This window comes from Gossypium hirsutum, chromosome A10 (genome assembly GCF_007990345.1).
Source record: "Gossypium hirsutum isolate 1008001.06 chromosome A10, Gossypium_hirsutum_v2.1, whole genome shotgun sequence".
In the NCBI taxonomy this organism is placed as follows: domain Eukaryota; kingdom Viridiplantae; phylum Streptophyta; class Magnoliopsida; order Malvales; family Malvaceae; genus Gossypium; species Gossypium hirsutum.
In genome coordinates, this window is record NC_053433.1 from 21,231,548 (window position 1) to 21,245,354 (window position 13,807).

Below are 13,807 nucleotides of genomic sequence, written 5' to 3' on the forward strand. Positions count from 1 at the left end.
ATTAATCCTAATATGCTCATTTTACCAAATTAAGACATAACAATCACATTTCATAAATCATTTGCAAATTCAAATAATGTAATGGCACATTTCATCTCAATTTCTCATTTCAAGAGTTCGTTAAACAAATATAATCAATATTCATAGTTCAATCCACTATTTAATATTCTATTTCACATTTCATTTCATTCCATAACATTTTCTATTTCAATAGCATTGCCATTTCAAAACCATTATCTCGGTTTCACCATTTATTTCCCTATTAACATGACTCGGACTCGGACGGATACACGGATCAAATCAACAGACCAATTTGGCATCCAGTGCCTCATTGGATAAATCTGAAGCAAGTAGTTGCACCCAATGTTATAAATAAGTTTGACACCCAGTGTCTCATCGGTTAAACTGAAGCAAGTTAACATCCAGTGCCTTATCAACTCGTAGTCGAAGTCACATTGAATTCTTCCTATTCTATGGCATGCCAACTATATCCGACTTTGCTCGAACAGTTAATAGGGTTCCCATTTCATATTTCACTAGCATCAAATATCGCATTTCACCTTTATTTTCATCATAATCATATAAACTTACATGTAACAACATTATACCATCACATTACATACTCAATTTCACATTTGAACAATATATATACATTTTCATAAACATTCAATTTACTCCTCAGATATATCAATCAATTCAATTCAGCCCAAATCACTTCATTATCACAAGTGACTCACCTTGTATTCTTACCATACACAAATAGTTCTAAATGCAACAATTTACAAAGAGTTTAGATTATATAAACACAAACTGTAAACTCCGAGCTATTTATTGATGACTTTGTTTTTTCCTTTCTTTTTTGAGAAATCCAGGTCGACATTAGCTACGGATTAAAAAAACATATAAAATTATCAAGATACAACAATTTTCACATTCAATTTCTTAATTATGCAACTTTTTCATTTTATTCAATTTAGTCCCTAAAATCGGGACTAACATAACTTTCACATTTAACTTTCAATTTTAATACTAATTTCACTTTAAGTCTAATTTAACTCCTTAATTCTCATTTCTACCCTAATTTTTTTAAAATGTGCACTATTTGGTCCCCATTGCACAAAATCATCAACTAATTTTACAATTTAATCCTTCTTTCAATACTAACCTTGAAATCTATCAAATTGGTCCCTTTAACTTCAAATACTCAACAATAGTAACATCCTCAAACTCTAACAATATCGAAAAATAGGATATGGGTTAGCTAGATTGAACCACGAAGATTTTAAAAACATAAAAATTACGAGAAACTGGTAAAATTACACTAACCAAATTGAGTTTCAAAGCTTAAAACTTAAGGTCAAATGCTCCCTTCTTCTTCCTTACCAATTTTGGCATGCAAATAAAGATGAAAGGTATATTTCTATTTATTCCCACTTTGCTATTTAATTTCTAATTGTTTATGTTTATGTTTTTAGTTTTATTATGTTTAACATTTTAATTAATGTTTTATAACACTAACATACATATTTTAATTTCTCTCAACCGGCCACTATATTTATAAGTGGTATTATTGCCACTTTAGTCTTTGTTCCATATCCAATTAATAAATACATATAGAAATTGAATTTTTGACGCTATTACAATTTAGTCCCTGTACCTTAATTAAGAATTAATTCGTCAAATTTACATAAATGAAATTCAATTCACTACCAATATTTACGGGTCTAGTTTATGAAAACAGGGTCCCAAAACCACACTTTCTGATATTACTCACTTTCGGGTCATTACACACAGTGAGGGTTTTTATCTAGTAAAGGTGACATTAGGTTCACAGGAAGTGGAATTCGGATAGGATATATCCTTGAGAGCACCGCCACGAAGGCGTCTTCGGTGAATAGTAGATGGCTATGGGTTTACAATTTGGATCGCAATTAGATAGGTGGAAATTTAGTTGGAATGGATTTGGATGGACGTGTTGATGGAAGGAGTTTTGGAATTATCCAAACTCTTAATTCTTATCTAAATAGAGGTAGGAGGGAAGAAATAATTAATGGGCCAGAAATGATTGGATAGATGACAGTGGGCTTTAATTCTAAGGAATTTGTCTTCTTTTTATATTGATGTGGAGGTACATAAGGAGAACGACATGATTCCATAGAGGTTTACGGGGTTTCATGGTTCGTCAGAGGAAAACGAAAAAGGGAATCATGGAATCTTTTAAGGAAATTGGGAAAAGATCAAGATTTACCATGGTTTTTGATGGGGGATTTCAATGAAATAATGTTCTCTTTTGAGAAAATGGGGGTTGATTACGTAATGAAAGAAACATGGCAAGATTTTATGAAATACTAGAAGAGTGTGATCTTAGTGATTTGGGGTTCTTGGGACAATAGTTTACATGGGAGAGAGGCCAATTACCAGAAAATAATGTCAGAGAACGGCTTGATCTGGGAATTGCCAATTTAGTGTGGTGGGAACTTTTTTTGGAATATTCTGTGAAACATTTAGCTCATGCTTTTTTTGATCATTTTCTAGTGTTGATTGAATTGCAGGACAATAATAGAGATAAACCACCATAGATTTGTCTGCAATTTCGATTTAACGCCAATTGGATCCTTGAGGACAATTGTAAACAATAGATAAAAAGCTTCTAATAGACGAATAGGGATGAAATCCCTATAAAATTAGAAAATTTAGGAAATAAATTGGCAAATTGGATGAGACAAAACTACGTAAATAGAAGAGAGGCATTTATCTCTTTGACTTCACTTCTGAATAAATTGAATTCAGTTGATCCAGATGAAGATAGTCTAGCGGAGATGGTAGAGGTTAAACTAACACTTAATATGGAAGTAGATAAATAAGAACTATTTTGGGAACAAATGAGAGCAAAGTGGCTTCGATTTGGTGATAGAAATATGTCCTATTTTCATAATTTCACAAATCAGCGGAAAAAACGAAATACTATAAAGGTATTGAGGGACAAGAATGGAGAATGGGTAGAAGGGGAAAAAAAGATGGCCATAGTGGCAACAGATTATTTTAAGGAGCTATTTTCTATGTCACCAATAAGAATTTGTGAACATGTTTTATTTAGAGTTCAACCTTGTCTCATGGAAAGCATGAACAATTAGCTTATGGATGAGTTTTCGGTAAAGGAGATAATAGAGGCAGTGAAAACCATGACGCCATTAAAAGCTTCAGGTATGGATGGATTTCATGCACTATTTTATAAAAAAAAATATTGGCATGTTATGGGGGAGGATGTGTCTCAATATTGTATTGATGCGCTTAATAGGAGAAGAGACATGGTGGAGATTAATCGAACTAATATAGTGCTCATTCCAAAAGTAAATACGCCTTATAATATGTCATAGTTCTGACAGATTAATTTATGTAATGTGATTTATAAGATAATATCAAAGGTTGTGGTCAATAGATTCATGAATGTGTTAGAAATTTGTATTGACGAAGCACAAGCGACGTTTGTTCTAGGAAAACAAATCACAGACAATATTATCATTGCGTACGAAGTATTTTCATTTGTTTAGGCAGAAGCGATAAGGCACTAAAGGAAATTTTGCACTAAAGTTAGTGACCTACCGTCAAATATACTAGTCAATTTGGGTCAATTCCGCACTTAAGGAGTTTGTTTTCTAAGTAATTTAGTATTTTAATTTATGTTTTCAATAATTAGGACTTAGGATTAAATATTAGTAAAATAAATTATTTTTAACACATTTTTATAAGTGTTGTGACCCAATAGGCTGACACATGCCTTAGGCTGTGCTAATATATTTAATTGAGTGTGTAGGATGAAGATTGAAAGGTAATTCATCAATCACAATCATGTGTGCTAACCCTTTTATACATGTTTCTTGATCAAATCTCTAAGTTGAAAGATGCCCTTCCCCGCTTCAACTGCCTTTCTAGGTAAAACTAGTTGTCCTTGGTTAGTGTCAACAACATTACTAGGATTTTTCTTACATGGACCGATATGATATTTCAATGACCCTGTACCATTTTTTTCCCCTCAAACAAAATCCCTTTTCACAATAATTACATTTAGCCTTACTTGCACTCTCACTATTAATAATCTTAGTGAAGTGAGACCAAACTTATAACCTTTGAGGAATGCCTTTTCTTTTTCCAACAGTCCTCTTTGTTTGGCTTGAAGCTTCACCTACTAATTTTCCAGAGTCTACCAAAGTAGGAGGTGTAACACTACCCTTAACAAATGTTAGTTCGATGGACATTCTATAAGAATAAAAATTATATAATAGATTAAAATACATTTATATATAATATATAAATGGATTAAAATGTATACATATTTAAATACATTTATTGGTGAAAAATCATGAATTTTTCACCACAAATTATCAATTTATTTATGTATTGGGACAATGTGAAGGTGATATAGGAGATTTAGATTGTGGGGAATGTATTAAAAGTGCAGTTCAAAAAGCTTAAGTTGAATGTGGTGATTCAAATTTAGGCAAATTTATTTACATAAATGCTTCATTAGTTACAATTATTATGTCCATGGAGTCATTAAAAGATCATCTTCATTTTCACATCCTTTAGATGCTGTTTCAACAAGTAAAAACTTAGAGAACTTTAAAAAGAAAAATCAGTTTCAAAAATGATTTTTTTTTCATTTAAACTCTTTCAAAAATCAATTTCTACTTCTTTGAATTTTCTATCACACAAAAGTCTTTGATAAAGTTTTAAATAAAGTACATTTTGTGATTAAAGTTAATCGAATCCATAAATATCAATATTAATATAATTTTATATAATTTTTAAATATTAAATATATTCTAGTCAGGTAGGAACTTTGGTATTATTCAAAGTTACATGTGATAAACATAGGAAATAAGAATATATTTTATAAATTTTAAATACTAAACATATGCTAATAATCAATCATACCACATATGCTAAAATAATTAAATATATAAATACTTTAACTTTTAGACATTAGATTTTATATGTATGTTACACTAGTATACAAACAAGTAAAATATATATACATATGATTTCCAGTAAAATTTACTTGATGATAGAGTATTCAACTATTATTATACTTGTTCTTCTAGTATGCAAAACCTTATGAACAACCTTGTTCTGTATATTGTATGTTAGCTTGATACATGTTCTATCTTCCAGAGTATTCAACTATTAACATGAATCAGACCTTGTTTTGTATATTGAATGACCATAGCATATTAATAGTTGAATATTTAAACATATGAATGACCTCGAGAAATGGCTATTTATAGATAGTTTAAACATATAAAAATAGTATATTGTATGTTACACGAGTATACAAACAAGTAAAATATATGTAATGCTATTTATATCATAAAAGACATGGTCACTTCATCCAAATGGCTTCTTGTTGAAGTGGTTTAGCATGCAGTTAGTGAATAAAGAATAATTTTTTTAGAGAAGTGATAAACCATAAATGTAACATATTTTAATCCAATTCTTAATGCGTTTATGGATGATTAATGATGTAAATTAGTGAATTTGATGCTCCTAATCCTTTAAATTCATGTTTCTATACTTAAGAGAGCATTTGGGAGCAAAAGGAGTGAAAAAAGGGGCCAAAATCGGAGTTTTCAGGATCCACACGCCCATGTCCCAGCCCGTGTCGATATTGCTCCCTGTTTCCCAAACACGCGAAAAAAGCCAATTTTTAGGGTTTCTGAGCTTCAAGAGTCTATAAATACATACTAGAAGAAGACCTAAGGGGACACATAGAGGAGAAAGCAGAAATTACTTGAAGAAAGCCGTTGGAATCATCTCAGAAGCAGATCCACCTCAAGATTGAAGATCTCCGTTCAAATTTCCCTCGAAGTTTATTTAGGTTTTTTATGTCTTGCTGTTTTTCTAAATTTGAGATGTTTTCCGTTTACATTGTGAACTAAACTCCCTAAACACCTAGGGAGGATGAAACCTACGATGGATCTTATTTTTTAATTATCTGAATTACACGATAAATACTTGTTCTTGTTCTTGATTATGTGTTCTTAATCCTTGTTTTAATATTTTTAGGATATTATTCCAAGTTTGATATGCTTATTCAGTGGAGCAAAAGTCCCTGTTTAAGAGTAGATCTAACATAATTAAGCGGAATTGCATGCAATCCTAGAAATAGGATGACATAAATCTGCCAGATTAGAGTTAAATCTAATAGGGGAATCCATAAATCGAGTTAATACGACGATAGAGGTTTTAATTAGAAAGAGATTTCAATTAATCAACTTAGAGTCAATTGTTCTTAGTCTTGAAAGAGATATTAACATAATTGAGGGATTTCTACGGATCAAGACAAGTGAATAAATCGTTTGATTCAGAGTCAGAATAATAAATGAACTCTAGGTGGATTCTTTCCTGGATATTATCCTCCTTATAAGTTTTCTTCAAGTATTTTTCTCAATTCACTCTCTGTCGCGTTCATTAGTTAATTAGTTTAGTTAATTTTAGATTAAAACAAATCCCTTTTATTTTTGGCTAAATAATAGAAAGACAGTTAATACTAGTGTAATACCCCGAAAATTTTTACAGTAAGATATTATCCTTGCTATAGTAAAATAAGAAAATAAAGTGACAAAAAGGAAAATTTTGAGTTGTGTCAACCTTGGGAAGTATATTATGATATATTAATTCAAGAAAGGACTAAATTGTAAATATGAGAAAAGTCTTGTTGCACAAGAGTAAATACTCAAAATTTAAAGGGTTAAAGTGTAAATATGAAAAAGTTAAAGGACCAATAGTGCAAATATTTTAAGGGTTGAATGATCTAGAAACTAAGAAAAATGGATGAATTAGGACCAAATTGAATAGGTGAAAAATTATGAGGGACTAAATGGTAATTTTACCAAATTAAGCGATGATTCAAGGATAGAATTCTAAAAGATCATGAAGGGCAAAATGGTCAATTAGTCAGAGAGAGAATTCTAGAATGTAATGATTATGTTGATGATATTTTAAATTAATTAATTAGATAAATATTATTTTATTAATATTTTAATGAGATATTTATTATTTTTTATTATTATTTATTTAGTATATGAGAAAGGATTGTATGAAACAGTGACGCCACGTCATCTGTATCCCTTTCCAATAGTTTTATGCCACATCAGTACTCTTATCCTGAATTTCAGGATTTTATCTTGAAAAAAATCAAATCCAAATTAAAATACTAAAATTCAGGATAAAATCCTGAAATTCAGGATAATAATACTGATGTGGCATAAAACTATTGGAAAGGGATACAGATGACGTGGCGTCACTGTTTCACACAATCCTTTCCCTTAGTATATAAGGAAAGAAAGATGAAAAATTCTCATCATCTTTCCATGCATACAAACGTTAGAAGAGAAGAAAAGAAAGAAAGCTTTCTTTTCTTTACAATTTGGTCCTTCCACCAAAAAATTCACTATTTTCACCTAGAAATCAAAAGAATGTCCATAGCTACCAAGAGAGAAAAATGTTAAGGAGACTATGGGGAGTTAGAATATCAAATTGGATTCAAGGAATAGAAGCTGGAGGAGAGAGAAAATCAAATTAAAGATTGGAATCAATAGAACAAGGTAAGTACATCAAGATTTTAATATATTTTTAAGTTGTTATTATTGAGAAAGCATGGAAATAATCTTATAGTAGAGTCTTCTTACATAAGGTCCTATGTTCTTGATATGTTATTGAAGAGAAAATAAGAGAAAGTGATGAGAAATAGCGTAGAGAAAGAAAATAAGGGTGTTGTAAACATGGTAAATAATATCTTGCACTAAAACAGTTTTGGACAGTAGCAGTAGTCTAACTTTGAAAAATCACCAAAAATTTTAGAAATCGAATTATAGAATAATAAAATATGAAATTAAATCTTATTAAGTCTAGTTTCTTATAGAAGAAATTATGTAAGCAATGGAATTGTAAATAATGAGATATAATAAATTTTGTGAGATAAGGTCAGAATAATTTTGGGCTCTTCTGTTCTGACTTTGGAAAATCATAAAAAATTGGATAAAAATAATTAGGGGATAAAATTTATATTTTTATAATACTGAATGAGTCTATTTTCAATATAAATAAATAGAAACATCATTATAATTCTGTATGAGTATATAATTTATTTTTAGTGAAGAAGGGTTAGAACTGTCAGACAGCAGAATAGGGGTAACTTTAAAGAATAAACTGTACTTACTGGCTAAACCAAAAATTATGAAAACTTTATGGTAAGAATATATATAAGTCTAGTTTTATGAAAAATTATCGGATCTTAATTTTGAGTTTTATAGCTCCAGATATAAATAATTTAGTGACTATGATACAGATGGATAGCTTGAATATTCATAAAAGTAAGTAACAAAAATTATAGATAATGTTACTTACAAGTGTGTTATATACATTAAGGATGTGGAATGGAGAGGAGAAGGAGAAAAAATATGTATGAATATTCATCTAGCATAGCTAATTTGCATGTTTTAGACTCAGAGACTAAATTGAATAAAAGTAAAACTTTATAGGCAATTTTGTAAAAATGTCAAAAATGACCAAATTGCATGAAATGGATTATTTTATTATTTAAATTACAAAATTGAATGAAATTATTAATTTAGTTCAAGATCGGGGAAAAACATGTTTGAGGGATTAAATTGAAAAGCGTTGAAATCATGGAAAATTCTGATATTTTATAGAATTCATGGACCATTATCAATATGCATGAGAATAATAGTTGGAAATAAGGATTAAATTGCAAGAATTTTATTTTCCTGACCCTAAGGATGAAATAGTCATTAATTAAAAGTTTAAGGGCAAAATGGTAATTTTGCCTAGAGCATTAATTAAATGCATTAGAATATGAAATGAATGAGAATGATGATCAAATTTATTTAGAAAGATCCGGACGACTCAAATACGAGACTTGATCGTGGAAAAGAAAAGATATCGGATTAATAAAATTATAAATACAAACAAGCAATGAGGTAAGTTTGTGTAACTTGAATTATAATTTTTAAATACTTGAAATATGTGGTTATGTGATGAAAATATAATTTGAATGTTCAATTCATGATAATTGATGAAATATTGATAATACTCGATATAAATTGAAAATAAATCCCGGTTGAATGGAATGGAATTCGATGGATCATTGGAAAATGAATTGATGGCAAAAAGGATCTAGCCCAGACTAGTGATCCTATCCTGATATAGCCCTCCCGAAGAATACGTGTAAAATGGATTTAGCCCGGACGGGTAATCCGAATTAGGGTCTAAATTTAGCTGGACTGGTAATTCAAATCCAAGCTCATTAGAGTAATTGTCGTTGCAGGGGATTTAGCCTGGACTGGTAATCCCGCTGTAAAGATGAGGTTCGCGGGAGTGTGCTTTCTGAAATTATATGTGTAAGACCATGGTTGAAAGATACCATGGCAACATGATATGAAATGTAAGACCATGGTTGAAAGATACCATGGCAACATGATATGAAATGTGTAAGACATGGTTGAAAGATACCATGGCAACGTGTCATGAAATAAATAAGACCTTGGTTGAAAGATACCATGGCAACATGATATGAAATGTGTAAGACCATGGTTGAAAGATACCATGGCAACATGATATGAAATGTGTAAGACCATGGTTGAAAGATACCATGGCAACGTGTCATGAAATAAATAAGACCTTGGTTGAAAGATACCATGGCAACATGATATGAAATGTGTAAGACCATGGTTGAAAGATACCATGGCAACATGATATGAAATGTGTAAGACCATGGTTGAAAGATACCATGGCAACATGATGGGAAATGAATAAGACCATGGTTGAAAGATACCATGGCAGCGTGACATGAAATGAACAAGACCATGGTTGAAAGATACCATGGCAACATGACAGAAAATGAGTAAGACCATAGTTGAAAGACACTATGGCATCATGTCAAAGATAAATAAGACCGTGGATGGGAGACACTATGACATCTATAGAACAATTGATATTTAGGTAATATGTATCAGAAGACGAATGGTTGTGTGAAATGTTTAGAAGAACTGGTCATATGGAAATATATGTACAAAATAGTTGTATGAAATAATTATGAAGATAGATAAACGAAATAAGTATAAGTACATGGAATATAATTTATGTTAAGTTTGATATAAACTATTACTGGAATAAATATACATAAAATATATGGAAATTATGGAGTATGAAATATTGATATAATGAAATGAATAATATATACTTAAGAAGAAACGGTAAGAGAATGATATGTTTCATGACATGTACATATATGATTTTCTTTGATATATTGTTACAAGGAAATTATGTAAGTAAAGACAATTATTAAACTCAAGTGTGACATGTCGAGAAAATAAGTATATCAGTGTTGAATTTATATGAAATATGTACTAGTGTACTAACAATGTTGCTATTTGACGCTTATACAAGTGCCAAGCTGTTGATTGAATGGTAATATATTTATTTATATGATGCATTGAATCGGTAAGTATTTAATTGAATTTTTTTTAGGTGATCTGCAAATTCTAGTAATGTTTTGAAACCCTGTTTCGACGGTGGCTACGGGTTAGTGGTGTTACAACTAGTACTTTTAGTCCTTGTGGATACGATATTCTGGACTCACCATAACTATACTACCATTCGATAGGTGTGCTTGCCTTTTTCGTGATCGTAGTCTAGTTTAGTGAATCATAAAACGATCATCAAGTTTTTGGCGCCGTTGTCGGGAACTAAGATACTAGGAACGCTTGATTTTTATTACTTTAGCCATTTTTATTTTTATTGCAATTTATTTTTGTTTTTATTTTAAATTTACTAATTTTTCTTTTATTTGCTTCTGGCAGGTTTCTGTAATTTATGACTAGAAGGAATTCGTCAGGACCATTATTATTCGATAGTGAAATTGAAAGTATAGCTCATAGAAATCGTAGAGAAATAAGGCGGAGCTTACAGTAGATAGAGGAAGAGCACGAGGACGATACTAATACTACCTAGGAGATGGCTGAAAATCAGAATAATCCGCTACCTCCTGTGGTTGCTACAATTCCTGTAAATTAAAATCCTGCTCCTCTTACTATGTAAAATTATGCTAAGCTCAATCTCACTGGGGCTGAATCAAGTATTGTTCAACCTACCGTCCCTGCAATCAATTTTAAACTGAAGCCAAATACAATTCAGATGATCCAGCAGTTTATTCAGTTCGATGGCTTGCAAGATGAGGATCCAAATACTCATTTAGCCAACTTTCTGGAATATTGCAACACTTTCAAGGTTAATGGATTTTTGACGATGCCATTCGTCTAAGGCTATTTCCCCTCTTGTTAAGAAATAAGGCTAAGTAGTGGTTGAACTCCCTACCGTGAGGTTCAATCACTATTTGGGAACAGATGACCGAGAAGTTTCTACTAAAGTACTTTCCACCGGCTAAGACAGCCAAATTGAGGAACGATATCTCTTCCTTTGTTTAGATGGATTTAGAGACTTTATACAACGTATGGGAGAGGTATAAGGACTTACTAAGAAGGTGCCCTCACCATGGTTACCTTTATGGCTACAGGTTCAAACTCTTCACAACAGTTTGAACCCCTCAACTAGGCAAATGGTCGATGCAGCTACCGGTAGAACTATAAATAACAAAACACCTGAAAAGGCTTATGAGTTTATTGAAGATATGTCATTGAATAATTATCAGTGGCAAATCATAAGTACAAAGCCGACAAAAGCCGCTAGTGTTTGCAACCTCGACACAGTCACCATGTTATCAAACCACGCCACGTAGAGTGCATGGAGGTGGTGTTAGTAGCTAGCAAGGAGGTCTAAGGTTCGAATCCTAGTTTTGTGTTTTAGAAGTTTAATTTTGGCCTTCTAGAAGGATGTAAGTGGCGTAAAGATGGACTCTAAGGGGAGTGTTCAGAAGAGAAAATTAAGGAAAGGATCAAGGGGTTATCAGGGAGAAAAACGAGGAGATGAGAAGGGAGAAGTGATGGAGCCGAATTGGGAATTGAGCATGGAAAATTCAGCTATAAGGGCTATAAATAGGGACCGAATACAGGGTTGTCAGGCTACTTCCGAAATTCTTCTTCACCTTGTTGCCAGAAACCCTTTTCTCCAAAAGCCGAAAACCCTTTTCTTTTAAGATCCAAAAAGCCGTAAACACTTTTATTTTTCTTTCTTTTCTTCCTACTGATTTCTATTCTTCTCTACACAATTTTCTTTGTTTCACTTAGCCGATTTCTTCTTCTACTCTTCTTTTTTAATCTGTACCAAATAAACCTTATTCACCATACTAAGTTTGAAAAGCCGAAAATCTGAATCTCCCAAGGGCTGAATACTCTTTGACCGAATCTAGTGTCAGTGTTGCTCTTCCAATCGGTTTTCTTTGCTAGGTATCGATTATTGTCCCTTACTCTTTCAATCAACTTTGGTAGGGAATTAGTATCGGATCTCGGATCTTAGCTCTCTGCTGAATTGCTCTTTAGGTGTTTGCGGTTTTGGTAAGTATTCCTCATCCATTGGCTAAGGTTGGCCGAATAGCCATAGTAAGGTAAGGGGAATTGTGTTGGATATGAGTCACCTATTATTCTAGTTTTAATAGTTACGACTGGTGCAAATCTAGGAGTTGATCGTGGTTAGTGAAGGGGTTGTTATACTTATCGTGCAAGGTAAAGTTAAGGTGAGATTCTGGCTTTTGGTAAAGTATTCAATAAGTATGTAAGATTAAACTTTGAGTGATATCGATTGTAGGTTTGGGCTAAGGAAATCGCATCACTCTTGCTTACCAAGTGTGTACATACACTGCACGTATACTATGAATCGGCAAAAGCTGAAATGCCAAAATGCCGAAATGCTGAAAAACTAAAAGTTTGGCTACGGTAGTCTTACAAGTGCACAAACACTTGTAAGGGAGAGACTGACAGGTTGCCTGTGGCCCACAGGCGATTCCGTGGAGCTATCAGTACCCTGAGGCTATCTCTAAGTCCATCCTCTCCGTTGCCACCATTACTCTTGCATACTTACTAAGGTGTAGAAACTCCGCCTCATACTCCGCCACCTATTTGTTTCCTTGAGTCAGGTTCAGGAACTACTTCCTTCTAGCATCCACATAGCTTGCACCCATATACTTCCCTTGGAAAGCAGCTTTGAAGAACTCTCAAGTGACCCGCTTCGGTTGGGTGCCCTTTCTCACTGTCAACAACCACTGGTAGGCTTCTTCCCTTAATAGTGACACAGCTCCTTTCAGCTTTTGTTTCGGTGAGCATCCAAATCCTCTATTATTATTTCAGTGGCCTCCAACCAATATTCAGCCACGTTAGGAGCCACGCCAGCCACGCCTTTAAAGATCTTAGCCCCGTTCAATCGAAGCCGCTCCTGAATGGACCCCCAATTTTCGCTGCCATTATTGGGCCCAGCGACCCTTTCTAAAATTCTCAGCATTGCCTGCGACAATGCATCTTCTCCCGTAGCTCGATACTGTCCATTCCCAGCCACAGGTGAGGCCGGAGCCTCTTCTACTCCAATATTGGGCATATGGCCCGATGCCTACGATTCAGCCCTAACACTTCCGCAGCCTCGAGCACGGTAATTAAGGAAAAATTACCGAAATGCCCCTAAAGGCAAAAACGACCAAAATACACCTAGTTGTTGAATGAAAGTTTTATGGATGTGACATGCATACATATGATGTTCTGTTTAGGTTGCATATGGGGTGGGAATTATGGTACGGAGGAAGTATATAAGGATCGCATGGTTGCCTGACAATCGTGGATCCACC

General features: G+C 32.9%; 1 non-coding gene across 1 annotated transcript; it reads right to left on the reverse strand.

Annotated features, from left to right (window-relative positions):
• Window positions 1–11,471: 11,471 nt before the first annotated feature.
• Window positions 11,472–11,578, reverse strand: LOC121208729 (small nucleolar RNA R71). The gene has a single exon (XR_005903858.1). It is a non-coding gene; the product is annotated as a small nucleolar RNA R71 (small nucleolar RNA).
• Between the last annotated feature and the right edge of the window lie 2,229 nt (window positions 11,579–13,807).